This window comes from Schistocerca nitens, chromosome 9 (genome assembly GCF_023898315.1).
Source record: "Schistocerca nitens isolate TAMUIC-IGC-003100 chromosome 9, iqSchNite1.1, whole genome shotgun sequence".
In the NCBI taxonomy this organism is placed as follows: domain Eukaryota; kingdom Metazoa; phylum Arthropoda; class Insecta; order Orthoptera; family Acrididae; genus Schistocerca; species Schistocerca nitens.
Window position 1 is genome coordinate 426,141,191 of NC_064622.1, and position 12,425 is coordinate 426,153,615.

Here is a 12,425-nt window from a genome sequence, read left to right on the forward strand (position 1 = left end):
ATGCAGCGCGCGCATAGGCAACAGGGGGGACTAGACTGCATCCACGAGCCATGTTCCCGTGAAGCGCCCTCGGATATCCCTCCTCTTCACCATTTCGTGACATCGCTCCAGCAGCAACCATGGATGGAACTTAGCTAGTGAGACTTTTGCTCAGAGGTAATCATCGCGAACAACCTTACCATAGACCTTTGATTGTGTTGTCTCATATCTGATCAGGACGATCTTTTTCGTTGGGTTATATCTAAATCTGGATAATGTTGATTTGAGCTGTGTAGGCTTCCTTTACTTTTACAAATTGCCCGCCTCATCCGCTTGAGTTCGCAACCGCAGTATAGGATGCGCTGTCTAAATAGGGGGCGTGGGGGTGGGGGTGGGGGTGGGGGTGGGGGTGGGGGGGTGGTGTTGTGATCGGGGAAAGGAGGCGTTGCTGTGGGGCGTAGCGACCTGGGTCCGGTGGAGCTTGGGAGGCGACATCCTCCTCTCCCTGTATCAAGGAGGTCTCGTGGTTCGAATTTGTGTCGTGGCATACTGATTTTGGTCACTGGGAAGTTTGTGTGTGTGCAACGGCTTTCTTAGTGTAGAGCTCATTCAAATCTGAATTGATTAATTTGCTATGTGGTAATCTAGCTGCGCTTCGTGGTTGATTCGTGACCTCGGAATTAAGCCACCGTGTTGCTTGTTCGCGTAGTGTGAAATTTGGCTCCGAGAAATGCAGTTCCTCTCTGAAAGACAAGATCGAACTTTTACAAGTGAGCATGATTGTTCTGGCCGTATCACTGCCCCGCCCGTCTCGTTTCCGCTATCTTTGTAAATCGAAGAGGAACTGAGTTGAGATAATTTTTTACGGTAGTGTAACTCGGTCACGAATTTTTCTAGTTTATTGCGAACAACGTTTCCACTTTATAATAAATGTATTTACATGTTATTTACATTAATAAATGACATATGGTTCAAATGGATCTGAGCACTATGGGACGTAACTTCTGAGGTCAACAGTCCCCTAGTACTTAGAACTACTTAAACCTAACTAACCTAAGGATATCACACACATCCATGCCCGAGGCAGGATTCGAACCTGCGACCGTAATGCTCGCGCGGTTCCAGACTGTAGCTCCTAGAACAGCTCGGCCACCCCGGCCGGCTAAATTACGTACTATATACTTTAAATAATACATATAGCCTATGTCCATCAATACCGATTCCACTTTATGTAGTGTAGATTAACTACGATGGCTGTTCTCCACATTGATGCCACGAATTACCCGTGCCCTTTCGAAGACGCCATCCTGGCATTCGCTCTAAACGACTTAAAGAAAATCGTATAAAGCTAATTATGAATGGCCGGATGAGTATTTGAACCAACCACCTTCCAAACACACATCCAGTGATTCACTATTGCGTCAACTTGGCTGGACGAGAGATTGCCGGAAAATGTAGGAAAGTGGCTAATCCTGTAACGTAAGTGATGCCAAATATAATAGAAATTCCTTCATTGCCTGGAGCCTGAAACTCCTTGAGTAGGGTTAGTTGTTTCTTTTTCCGGTAGCCCTGTTGCTTATTTCGTTGTGTGCGGCTTTCAGATATTCATATGATATTACCATCCTCATATACTGATGATCAAAAGGCAGCTGCTACAGACTTCACGTACACGTGTGGCCGAGATAGTGTCCTGAAACCATTATTAAAGAGGATCGGACCAGATGTTACCAGTTCGATCTAGAGTACTGAAATGTACCTTCAATTAATGCAAATTACATCAAAAGAAAAGTCCTCCAGTTATACGACATTTAAAGATGCAAGTAATTCGGAAGTTTAGGATACACATTATGTCCCGTCATGAAAGCACATTCTAACAGTGATGAGACTGATTCTCATAATCATCATTAACATATTAAATAACTTGATTCATTTATCCATTGCTGGATGTTCCAGCCAATACGTAGTGGATGGCTTCCACCATTGCTCATTGAGTCTTTTCACTGTGAGTTTTCGACACCGTTCCCACGCCGTGAAAATGTAAGAAAAGGAAGACAAATTATTGGACTTCACCTCTACGATGGGTTCTTTCTTTGATGAAAAATCTTTAACGAAAGAGCCAACATGAAGTAGAATTCATTTAGCCATTGAACAACGACGCCCTCAGTCCCTGCTGAGCCGGCAGGAGTGGCTGAGTGGTTCTAGGCGCTTCAGTCTGGAACCGCGCGACCGCTACGGTAGCAGGTTCGAACCCTGCTTCGGGCATGGATGTGTGTGATGTCCTTATGTTGGTTAGGTTTAAGTAGTTCTAAGTTCTAGGGGACTATTGACCTCAGATGTTCAGTCTCATGGTGCTCACAAGGGAACCTCCCCATCGCACCCCCCTCACATTTAGTTGTAAGTTGGCACAGTGGATAGGCCTTGAAAAACTGAACACAGATCAATCGAGAAAACAGGAAGAAGTTGTGTAGAACTATGAAAAAATAAGCAAAATATACAAACTCAGTATTCCATGCGTAACATATGCAACATTAAGTATCATGTGAGCTAAGGAGAGCCGTGGTCCCGTGGTTAGCGTGAGGAGCTGCGGAACGAAAGGTCCTTCGTTCAACTCTTCCCTCAAGTAAAAAGTTTAATTTTTTGTTTTCAGTTTATGTGAAAAACTCTTTTGTTTTCATTAGTTTTTTGGGAGTGATTATCACATCCACAAGAAAACCTAAATCGGGCAAGGTAGAAGAATCTTTTTACCCATCCGCCAAGTGTACAAGTTAGGTGGGTCGACAACATATTCCTGTCATGTGACGCACATGCCGTCACCAGTGTCGTATAGAATATATCAGACGTGTTTTCCTGTGGAGGAATCGGTTGACCTATGACCTTGCAATCAAATGTTTTCGGTTCCCATTGGAGAGGCACGTCCTTTCGTCTACTAATCGCACGGTTTTGCGATGCGGTCGCAAAACACAGACACTAAACTTATTACAGTGAACAAAGACGTCAATGAACGAACGGACAGATCATAACTGCGAAAATAAAGAAATTAAACTTTTCACTCGAGGGAAGAATTGAACCAGGGACCTCTCGTTCCGCAGCTGGTCACGCTAACCACGGGACCAGGGTGCTCCACAGCTCACTCTATCCTGAATGTTGCCTATCTTGCGCATGGACTACTCAGTTTGTATATTTTGCTTATTTTTTTCATAGTTCCACACAATTTCTTCCTGTTTTCTCGATTGATCTGTTCAGTTTTTCAAGGCCTATCCACTGTGCCAACTTATAACTAAATCTGAGGGGGGTGCGATGGGGAGGTTCCCTTGTCAGAGCCATTTGAACCATTTGGACCAGTCCCTGTTTGTATCCGCCTCCTGAGAAATAATAACTTACGGTTTTGATTAGCTGAAGATGTACAAAAATGTGTGCTGCAAATATGCTTTCTAGCTGTTTAGGTTTCTAGTCCATGCTCAGCAGTACTTCTTGAATTATTTTTCTATTCTACCATCTTTTGTGATACCCACAGTGCTGAGCGCTGAACCTGATACAGTGTTCAGAGTGTGGTGGTCCTTTTAATCTGTTCCAGCGTCACCGACGGTGTCGTATGCCGCCCTGTGGGACTCTTGGACCGTAGTGCCTTCGCAGCTGTGCTTCTACACGCCACGCCGCCAGCCCGCATCTCGTGGTCGTGCGGTAGCGTTCTCGCTTCCCACGCCCGGGTTCCCGGGTTCGATTCCCGGCGGGGTCAGGGATTTTCTCTGCCTCGTGATGGCTGGGTGTTGTGTGCTGTCCTTAGGTTAGTTAGGTTTAAGTAGTTCTAAGTTCTAGGGGACTGATGACCATAGATGTTAAGTCCCATAGTGCTCAGAGCCATTTTTTGCCACGCCGCCCTCCTCCATCTTCACCGCGGAGGTCGCCGCTCGCCAAATCATGTAATTGTAATCTGTTATCTGTTCCATATAATCGCGGTTTTCCTCACTCTAAAGGTCTAAGCGGTTAGTGGAGGTCGCTACTCGCAAACTTTCGTACGCAATTGTAATCGGGCAGCCCTTTCATGTAACCGCTGTTTTTCTCATTCTAAGGGCCTAAGTGGCCAGTTCCTCTATGCCAGTTGGTTACCCCTTGTTTTAACAGTGTAATATGCTTTTAAACTTGGCTAAGTGTTTTTAATTATTGTGGGGAGCTACTCTTGTTGTAAACTGTTCATCCTTTTGTTTAGTAGGTTATTTAATGTGGCAGTCCCCCTCCCTTTTTTTCTGTTAACGTCCGCGCCTGTAACGGCACTGGCTTCAGGTACCTCGTGCTTGGTTTGGCCACAGTTGACTGTATCTCGTAGGTGCGCTGCCTAGATGCCAGCAGTTTGTTTTTGGTTATTCTTTATTTTGTCAGGTCATCGACCTGTTGCGTTCTATCTACTGTCTTGTGTTACCAGTCAATCTTGTAAGAGGAAAAGCATATAATCCGCATTGCGTGGCATAAACCTCATGCTTAAGCGATTTATCCCTGCCGAACATTTTGGCCGTGTGTTGTTAACTGTGATCCATTTTGCACGGGGTAGAGTTCCTTACACTGAACGTTTTCTTTTATTGAAAAAGAAAATCCAAGGGAAAAGATAAGGCCACAGCGAAAAATATAAAATTTGTTTCTTCACTCATTGAATTCTAAGGTTATCTACAGCACCGGAATTTTTCTCCCTAGAGATACACAGGCGACGTCTAGTCCTGAATTTCATATTTGTTATACAATTTTTTCTTTTTAATTCTACAATTCAGACAGTTGCGCATTTGCTTCAAGGGTCAGCTCAGTGGGCAAGTTCGTAACCTTCTTGTCAAAAAGTAATGGAAACTTGTATTTAATTTATTTACTCCTGTTGCTATTTTCCCAAGCTCTGCCCTTTGTTTGAATATATAGTCCGTGGTTTTAATGATCATAACATTTGGTCGTGACTTTACATTAAAGATTTCCACATTATGAACTTGTCTATAAGAAGTTATGATTTCATAAAAGGCCTTATTTGATTTAAAAAGTGTTGTTGATGTCCAACCTCTTGTTCCCTGCTTACTTGTTGTTTAAAGTTAATGTTGATGGTCTCAGAAATTGTTTGTCTTAGTTTATATATAGCGTTTTTCAATGGGAACAGAGTTTCTCAATTGGTGAATTATGTGTACCTAAAACCCCGGCTCAGTCCTTTTGCGGATGTGATTTTGTTTAAGACGCACTGTGCAAGGGGAATTTCATGAAGTGTGCATAACAGTGAGGTGCTGTAATAAAGGACGCTGGCATAATACCGGGGAATCATCACTCGTGAATAAAAAATTACATGCGTGTCGCAAAAAGAGGGCAGGTGTGCGGCTCTGTAGAGCTCATTCCCATGCAAGAATCTTTTATCGCGAATAAAAATTTATGACATATTTGTGTGTGTGTCACGGAACTACACCATAGCCGCAATCACAAAAGGATGATAATAATTTCGTGTTTTGCCGTATGAATACCACCTTCGGATCTAGCCACCATGCCTGCAGCTACCAATTGGTTGCGATAGCACTTAGCCTAGAGCTATTGCTTGCTGTTTGGCCGAGCGGTTCTAGGTGCTACAGTTTGGAACCGTGATGTCCTTAGGTTAGTTAGGTTTAAGTAGTTCTACGTTCTAGGGTACTGATGACCTCAGACGTGCTCAGAGCCAGTTGGACCATTTTTGAACCTAGAGCTATTCACTTCGAATCCTGATGGACAGATTTGCTCGACAGATGATGGTGTGTAGCGCAGCACACTGCTTCGTCATTGGACTGTATGGCTGTGCCCTATTTTCAGTCCCCTTGCTCTCTACTGAGGCATGTGGAATCACCGGCTACAACGACGTTGTTGGTGATTCACTCATCAGATAGTGTGGCGTCGTTCCCTGTCCGCAATAGTCTGGATGATATAAGTGCACCAATGATAGAACTAGCCGTGCCGTAGGTGCAGCTACAACAGAGGAGCATCAGTGGACAGGCCAGACTAATCCGTGGTTCCTGAAGAGGGCAGGAAGCTTTTCAGTAGTTGCAGGAGCAACAGTATGGACGGCTAATATGGCCTTGTAACGATAGCCAATGTGGCCTTGCATAGTTAGTGTCAGTGGAAACTACAGCCGTTATTTTTCTCAATGATATACAGCTCTTCAGTACGTCTTGACAGTGATGGCACTATTTTGGGTAAAATATTTCGAAGGTAAAATAGTCCCACATTCATTTCTCTGAGAGGTGAATACTCAGGAGGACCTCCTTCATCAGGAAAACAAAGCTAGTGTTCGAAGGGTCGAAAGAGTGGAATGTTGGATCCCTTAATTGGATAGGTAGCTTAGAGAATTTCAGAAGGCTGATGTTAGGCGCAGTGGAAATTAGGGAAGTGCGGTGGCAAGGGGAATAGACTTCTCGTAAGGTAATTACAGGCCATCCACACGTAATCAAATTGGGGTAATATAGCAGCAGGGCTAACAATTAGTTAGAAACAGGAATGTGGTTAAGGTACAATCAAGAGCGTGGTGAACTTAGTATTGTAGCTAAGAGAAAAACCAAGCCCACACCCTCCACAATAGCACAAGTCTATATGCTAGATAGCAAATTACACAGTTAGTTAAGGGAGACGAAAGCTGAGTTGTGATGGGCGACTTGAATTCGGTAGTAGGAAAAGAAAGAGAAAAAAGAATAGTAGGAGAACATGATGCAATTGTGGGGTGGGGTGGGGGGGGGGGGAAGGAATGGAATGACAGAGGTACCTTCCTAGCAAAATTCTGCACTGAGCATAATTAAATACTTGCCAAAAGTTGGTTTAAGAATGAGACGGAAGTTTGCATACGCGGAAGACATCTGGTGACACTGAAAGGTTTAAGATTGATTATATAACGGTAAGATAGAGATTTGGAGATCAGTTTTTAAACTGTAAGACTGATGTGGACTCTGACCATAATTTATTAGCTATGAAAAACGGATCTAAACTGAATGAATTGGAAAACGCGGGAAATTAAGAAGATGGGTTTTGGAGAAATTGAAGGAATCAGAGGAGCATTAGATAACAGTCGACTGAAGAAAAGGGAAAGGAATGAAACAGAAGATGAATGGATATCTTAGAGAGATGAAATAGTGAAGGCAGCAGATGCTATAATAAGTGGAATGACAAGGGCCAACAGAAATCCCTGAATAACATAGAAGATATTGAATTTAAATGACAAAAGGAAGAAATATAAAAGTTCAGCAAAGCAGGCGAACGTCTAAAGAAGGAGACTGATAGAAAGTGCAATTTAGGTAAGCTGGAATATCTTTAGAACAAACGCAATGCACGAAAGCTTGCATGACTAGGGGTAAGATAGGTGCCAACTACAGAACAGTTAAAGAAATCTTCAAAGAAAACAGAGTAGCTGTATGAATATCAGGAGCTCAGATGGCAAAACAGTACTAAGCAAAGAAAGGAAAGCTGGATGGTGAAAGTAATATGCAGACGGTCTTAATAAGGGGAGGAAATATCAGAAAAATATTATAGGAAGAGTAGCGAAAGTAGGTGAAAAGAGCTGAGTCGAAAGAAGGCCCCTAGAGTAGAGGACATTTTCTGACAGTTATTCTCATCCCTGCGAGAACCAGCCATGACAAAATTAGTCCACCTGATGGGAAGATATGAGACAGGTGAAGTAGCTTCAGACTTCACGAAAAATAATTTCAGATCCAAAGAAGGCACAGTTGTGAATACTACCGGATGATAAGTTTTATAAGTAATAGTTACAGAATGTAAATATATTTAATATAATTAATAATTAATATATTAATATAATTTACGGAAGAATGTAAAAACTGACGGAAGTCGACTTCGGAAAAGATCAATTTGGATTCCGGAGAAATGTAGGATCACGCGAGACAATGCTGAGCTTACGACTCACCTTAGAAGACGGGTTAAGAAAAGGCTAACCTACTTTTACAGCATTTGTAGCAAGCTTGTTGACTGTAATACTAATCTTTAAATTATGAACGAAGCAGGGATAAAATGCAGGGACGGAAAGACTATTTACAACTTGTGCAGAAACCAGATGGCAATTATGAGAGTCGAAGGGCAAGAAAAGGAAACAGTGGTAAAGAAGAGAGTGAAACAGGGTTGTAGCCTATCGCCGATGTTATTCAATCTGTAAAATGAGCAAGCAGTGAAGGAAACCAAAGAAAAAGTTTGGTTAGGAATTTAAAGTCCAGAGAAAAGACATAAAAACTTTGTCTCCCCATGGCATTGTAATTCTCTCAGAGACAGCGAAGTACTTGGAAGAGCAGTTGGACAGAAAGGAGAGGGTCTTGAGAGGAGGATATTAAATGAACATCGACAAAAGCAAAACAAATATAATGGAATCTATTCGAACCAAATCAAGACATGGTGATAAATTTTGCTATTTGGGCAGTTAAAATTTATGATGCGCGATGTAGAGATGATATAAAATTCAGACTGGCAGCAGGAAGAAAAGCATTCCTAAAAAAGGCAAATTTGCTGACACAGGATATAAATTTATGTGTTAGAAAGTTTGTTCTGAATGTCTGGAGTGTAGCCTTGTATGAAAGTGAAATGCAGACTATAAACAGATCAGACAAGAAGAGGATAGAAGCTTTTGAAACGCGGTGCAACAGACATTTTGTGGCACTACCTGATTAGAAATGAAATGAAATGGCGTGTGACGAGGGCCTCCCGTCGGGTAGACCGTTCGCCAGGTGCAAGTCTTTCGATTTGACGCCACTTCGGCGAAATGGTGATGATTAGGACAACACAACACCCAGTCCCTGAGCGGAGAAAATCTTCGACCCAGCCGGGAATCGAACCCGGGCCCTTTGGATTGACAGTCTGTCGCGCTGACCACTCAGATACCGGGGGCGGACACCTGATTAGAAAAGAATATACATAGATTGATAGGGCACTGTTGCAAATGCTGGCTACCCCTGCAGGATACATCCCTTCCCACATCACTGCATTCCGGGTTGCCGGCCACACAGGCATCGCAAGGCACAGTGGCAGTCCAATGGCAGCTCGGATTCGGCGAAGAAACTATTCCCGCAAGCACCAGTCAGAGACTGCGAGGATATTATCCGGCCAGGAAAGCCAATCGGCGAAGAGCTCGCCATCTCCGTAAGCGACAGCCAACCACGTGACTCCAGTGTAGTCACCTGCGAGCATCTATAATCCGCGACACAGGTTTGCAGAGGCGAGAAAGGGAGAGGTAGTCGGGGAGTCTCATCATGGAGTCTAATGCCGGAGCTGTGGCCAGCAGTTTTCAGCAGATCACACGCTGATGTTTCCAGAATGAGATTTTCACTCTGCAGCAGAGTGTGCGCTGATATGAAGCTTCCTGGCAGGTTAAAACTGTGCGCCGGAGCGAGACTCGAACTCGGGACGTTTGCCTTTCGCGGGCAAGCGCTCTACCAACTGAGCTACCAAGCACGACTAACGCCCCGTCCTCACAGCTTTACTTCTGCCAGTACCTCATCTCCTACCTTCCAAACTTTACAGAAGCTCTCCTGCGAACCTTGCAGAACTAACACTCCTGAAAGAAAGGATGTTGTGGAGACATGGCTTAGCCACAGCCTGGGAGATGTTTCCAGAATGAGATTTTCACTCTGCAGCGGAGTGAGCGCTGATATGAAACTCCCTGGCAGGTTAAAACTATGTGCCGGAGCGAGACTCAAACTCGGGACCTTTGCCTTTCGCGGGCAAGTGCTCTACCAACTGAGCTACCCAAGCACGACTCACGCCCCGTCCTCACAGCTTTACTTCTGCCAGTACCTCGTCTCCTTGCCCGCGAAAAGGAAAGGTCCCGAGTTCGAGTCTCGGTCCGTCACACAGTTTTAATCTGCCAGGAAGTTTCACACGCTGATGATTTGTTACTTTTAGCGTGTGCCAGAGTCGAGATTTGATAGAAAATAAATGTGACAAATGCCTTGGAATCCTGCATAAGCGGTGCTCGCTGGTGCGACTGGAGGTAACTCCACGAAAAACGACATATATGTTATTTAAAGGAAGACTTATTAGGAATCCATGGATTAAAACAGATCAGGAGATAGTTGGAAGGCATATCATCAATCGGTATTTACGTGTATACCTGGAGGAACACTGGAATTCTATTCCCACATAGAAATTATAGCAAGGAAAGGGAATTCTTTAACGAAAAAAATATCAATATGGGACAAAGGAGGTTTCGTTTGCCACTGAGTGTAATTAGACTGGTCCACGAGTACTTACCTGGACATTGGATATATCCTACATATATGTAAAGAATTGGTAAAACGGCAAAGACCATCTGTGACTGTGGCGAAATCGAAGAACCAGATGTCCCCTAGTTCAAGATAAGCAAGGACAGCTAGACAGTCTTTAAGAGATAAAACTGCTTACGATATTATCAGAGAAAAAGATGACTTTGCTACCTAAAATCTAGTAAGTGATACTGTCTCAGAAAAAAAAAAAAACATCACAGCAGAGACGAGTAGGGTCTGTATACGAGCCTAGGAATGTGAACGAAGCCCGATAGCTCTAAGATCACGTGGGGTCGTAACGGAGTAAATGAAGGAAGGTGGTCACAAGCATACCCAAGAAGACCGCTAGCTGTTTGAGAACTTTAACTGATACGTTTTCATCCGTCGGTATGCTTTCTGCATGCAGCGAAATATTGATGGACCCGACGATGTCGCCACTGCAGTACGGAACGTAGAGAGGAACTATATGTTGTACTAAATTGTACGTGCGTCCATCTCAGACTGCAATAAAGACAAATAGTGATCATTTGTAACCATAGTAGAAATACTGAAATATTAGTATCAGTGACAATAACAGCAACGTAATTTTCAGTAGTAGTAGTAGTGGTAGTAGCATTTGCTGAAAAATAAAATAAAATGTAGCTAGTGGTTGTAGTATTAACGACGTTTTATTTGTAGCTGTAACAGTATCGCTGTTCGTTATTGAAGCAGCAGTGTATGGTATTTTAACAGTAGTAATAGCAATAGGTGTAATGATAATAATAATTAACTGGCTACCTAAAAGTCAGAGTAATAATAGAAGAGAAAAATAAAGACAAGAAAAATTATTATTACAGACAATGTAAACTTAATTCATGTTCATACTAAAAAGGATAAGAAAATAAATACATTACCACGAAAATTCATGCAGATGTAAATCTGTTGTAATAGTCCATTGTTGTAACCGAGAAAGCTAACTATGTAAAAAAAATGTTCTTCAGTCATGAGGGATTACCTGGAATGCCATTTTGGAATACGACGAAGTATGGTGGCGGACTCATTAGTATAACCAGGACACTGTATCGTTATTTGGACCTATCCTCAGGCAGAGATTGTATTTCTGGAAGTACTGCTCACTTGTTTTAGAGTCCCTATCAAGACATTTGTGAATTATAATAAACTATTGTTCTCTGGGCTAAGACAAATTTATTGTGTATTCTTTCGGAACACTGCACTGGCACAGTCATTCAAAGGGACGTAGCTCACTAGCAGTTAGAGCACGTCACAACAGGTACATGAATTTAGCATTGGAGAGAAGTTGGAATGTGCGGGGGTTGTAAAAATTGTAGAAGAAGACCAAGAGATTAATTCAGGTTGCATTAGCTGTACAGACATGAAGAGACTTGCACACGATAGACTAATATGGAGAGCTGCATCAAACAAGTCTTGGCTGAAGATCACAACAACAACAAAAATTAAATAAATATAATTAAACGAAGTCCGTGGCTAGATGGAGTATTTATAAATGTCTACAGATGACAAGAATTAAAATTAAAAGTGAGAATATATAATGAGTCTTACCAGTCCTGGTAGAACCACCACCACCACAGGCACCTGGAACGAAAAAAATTAAAAATTAGGTTGGAGTGATGCAATCCGCAAAGTGTACTGCAGTAAACACAACACATTCAGCCTCGCGTCTGTGTGTGTGATGTTTCCAGCGAAGCTGTCTGTGTGCGCAGGCAAACCGCCTGGCTACCCCTATTCTGGTGTAGGCTCGCCTCTCTAGCCGGCGGCTGCTCATACACTAGGAGGGGCCTACCCACCTCACAACTGTTTTGTTAAATAAAATGCCAATCCACTCCTCATGCTAAACATTAACTATAAAAAAAATGGTTCAAATGGCTCTGAGCACTATGGGACTTAACATCTATGGTCATCAGTCCCATAAAACTTAGAACTACTTAAACCTAACGAACCTAAGGACATCACACAACACCCAGTCATCACGAGGCAGAGAAAATCCCTGACCCCGCCGGGAATCGAACCCGGAAACCCCGGCGCGGGGAGCGAGAACGCTACCGCACGACCACGAGCTGCAGACCATTAACTATCCGTCACTGCGATTTCTCAACGTATAAAATGAAGAAATTTAGTGATTGACAGTTTCGTTACTAAACCGGGTGCACTCTTCCAAATCGTGCCCCCCCCCCCGCACCCCCACCCACACAG

General features: G+C 43.2%; 1 long non-coding RNA gene across 1 annotated transcript in view; it reads right to left on the reverse strand.

The window, feature by feature from the left end:
* LOC126203920 (uncharacterized) overlaps window positions 1–11,875 on the reverse strand; it is a 28,995-nt gene extending 17,120 nt beyond the window's left edge. Inside the window, exon 1 of the long non-coding RNA XR_007540413.1 lies at window positions 11,775–11,875. This is a non-coding gene — a long non-coding RNA (uncharacterized LOC126203920). The remainder of the gene's footprint in view (window positions 1–11,774) is intronic.
* Between the last annotated feature and the right edge of the window lie 550 nt (window positions 11,876–12,425).